Source organism: Enhydra lutris, unplaced genomic scaffold, assembly GCF_002288905.1.
Source record: "Enhydra lutris kenyoni isolate GAN:26980312 unplaced genomic scaffold, ASM228890v2 scaffoldscaffold112, whole genome shotgun sequence".
Lineage (NCBI taxonomy): Eukaryota > Metazoa > Chordata > Mammalia > Carnivora > Mustelidae > Enhydra > Enhydra lutris.
This window is the reverse complement of record NW_019154196.1, coordinates 1-2983: the sequence shown is the minus strand read 5'-3', so window position 1 is coordinate 2983 and position 2983 is coordinate 1.

Genomic DNA, 2983 nt, shown 5'->3' with positions numbered 1-2983 from the left:
TGATGTGAGGTGTGGGTGAGGGGTAGAGTTTTGGTATGTAGGCAGTGGAGGTGCGGATCGTGGCTGCTGCAAGTGCCGTGATTCCTTGGTTGCCTGTGGAGTGTGGGTCAGGGGAGTAGGTTACTTGATCGCCCATAGTGGAGTGGTTTTGAAGTGGTTCATTTGTGTTTTGAATGCGTGGAGTGTGTAGGAGATATGTGTTCTGGGTGGAATAGGTGTAGTGATTGTGGAGCATAGGGTCGTGTGTGTGGTCTCAATGACGTGGGTTGGTTTGTGTGTGTGTTCTCTATATTGTCTGTGTCATGTTTATCTGGTTTGTGATGGGCCTGCACAAGCCCGGACAAGGATGAGTGGTATGAATCAGTTTGGTGTGTATTAAACAAGTGATGCCAGTGTGGGGTGTGTGGGGGAATTTTTGCTGGGCATAGCTTAGATGGCATGAGGTGTGTGTTTGTGCCATATGGATGGAGTGTGCTGGAGGTGTCATGTGCCAGTGAGGGAGCTGTTGTCTATGTCTGCTGTCCTTCCGGTATGTGTGTCTCTGTGTGTGTGTGTAACCTCTGAGTGCTATGTGTGGAGTTCATGGGTTTTCACGGTCTATGTGTGGGTGTGGCATATGGGTGAATTGTATCTCTGGGGGCCTTACCTGTGTTGGTGTTGTAGGTGTGGTGTGACTCTTCCGGGTATTGTGTGTTCCATTTCTGGAATTTCTTGGTGTTATGCATGTTTGGTGTCGTGGGATGTTTTGGGTGTCCTGTGTGTGTCCTGCCTATGTGTTTGTGTGGTGCATGGGTGATGTCTGCCTGTGTGCGTGTGGCGTATTTCATTTTTGTGGAGTGTACCCTTGTGGGCTTTGGGTGGGTGTTTGGCCATGTGTCCATTTGACATACGTGCTGTATGTGTGTGAGGTGGCCGTGTGATGTTTGTGAGGTCCAGGTGAGGGCAGTGTTTCATCCATGAGATAGAGTGTGGTGTGTGTCGTGTTTGTGAGTTTTGGTAGGATATGAACTGTGTGTGCCTTCGATGAGATTGCGTGTAATATCTCCGTTCCATGAGGTGATCTATATGTGTAGATCATAGGGGGCTTTTTGGGCGTGACTCTGTTGCATTGGAGGTCAATGAAATGGGTGTGAATGGTGTATGTCTGCCGTGCATGGTTTTGGATGGGTGTGTGGCGTGTATTGTGTGTTTTGCAGGCATTGTGTGTTTGCGTGCGCTTGTATGTCTGTGTGTTTTTGTGTGTGTGTCTGTGTGTCTGTGTGTGTGTATTTGTGAATGTCATGAACTTGGGGATTGTTTTCTATGTTTCCCTGTGAGGCCTGTACTCCCTTTATCCTGCAAGAGTCTTGGATGTGGCCATTGTGCGTTATAGGTTGCATCGGGGCACTGCATGTGGTGACAGGATGGTTATATGGATTCGCCTGTGTGTAGTGTAGGTTTACTGTGTGTGGTCTATGTGTCTTCTGTGAGTTTTCTGTGTGACGAGTGATAGCTGTGTATATGTCGTTGTTCTCTGTGGGAGTTGTGTGTAGGCTGTATGCCTGTATGGGTGTGCTCTCTTTGTGGCCTATGGGTGTAGGTTGTATGTGTGCTGTCTGTGTGAAATCTTGGTGTGGTGTCGGCAGGCGATGGATTGTGGATGGTTTTTGTCTGTAGCTGGTGCGGTGGCGTGTGATTTAATGCATCAGTGTGCAGGCACTTCGTGAGGCCCTTGGGGTGTGCCTTGCTATGTGTTCAGAAACCAGCATGCTCCCTGAGGCCATTCCCGCCCTCTTTGCCCCTTCAGGCCAAAATCCCAGGGCCTGAGGAGCGTCCTGACTCCCGCCCTCAACTCAGCCAGTGGGTGACCCCATATCTGTGTTGCCAGATCAGACATGCCTTATTCCTAAGACATAAACCTAACCCTAACCCTAACCCTAATCCTAACCCGAAGCCTAGGTCGGGTGCTCAGGATTCCTTCCTCAGAGGGCTGGTTCCCAAACTCTCCAGATGGGGGAACCCTGAACTGCAATGCACATTGCACTTGATACTAACAGGAATGCATGCCCTTTAGAAGTGAGCTGAATCTGCTGAGCAGGAGAAACCTGCATGCATCCCTTGGGCCACAGCCACGTTAGGCGCCCACCAGGTCCACGAACCAGGAGTCTGAGGAACATGCAGACACAAGCCCTCAACTCAGCCCTGGGGAGAGGCCACCTCAGGTTGGGCAGATAGGGCCTGCCATGCCCCCTCGGCGTAACCCTAACCCTCGGGTGCTTATTCAGACTTCTGTCCCCCGTGGACTGGCCCAGTTGCCCTCCAGTTTGGGGACTCCTTCTTCACAATGCAGGGCTCTGGGTGCCACCCCCGAGGAAACTGCCCATTTAGCCCTGTGTAGGACCCTCTGGCGAAAGAGTCCTATTGGTCCCGTAAAGCCAACCAGACGTTCCTTGGACCCCCACACCACAATCCTGGAGCCTGAAGGGCCCCCAGAACTAGGCCTTCTACTGAGCCCTGTGGAGAGCCTGACTCTACATTTACAAATCAGGTCTGCCTTTCTCCCAGAACCAAACCCTAACCCTAGGTTGGTATTCAGGCTCTGAAACCCAGAGGCTTGATGCCCAGTTCCTCCCATGAAAGGGACCATCACACTATCAGAAGGACTCAGCCTCTCAGCCAGGAACACACCTTTTCATTCCATGCTATCCAATCGCCTCAGAGACCTAGAAACCACCATGCTCCCCGAGGCCATTCCCACCATCTTTACCCCTCCAGGCCAAAAACCCAAGGCCTGTGGGTCCTCCTGAGTCCCGCCCTCAACTCAGTCCTTGGGTGAGCCCATATCAGTGTTGCCAGATCAGACATGCCTTGTCCCTAAGACATAACCCTAACCCTAACCCTAATCCTACCCCCTAACCCTAAGCCTAACCCAAAGCAAGGTCTGGTACTCAGGCTTTCGTCTTTAGAGGCCTGGTTCCCAAACTCTCCAGATGGGGGAACCCTG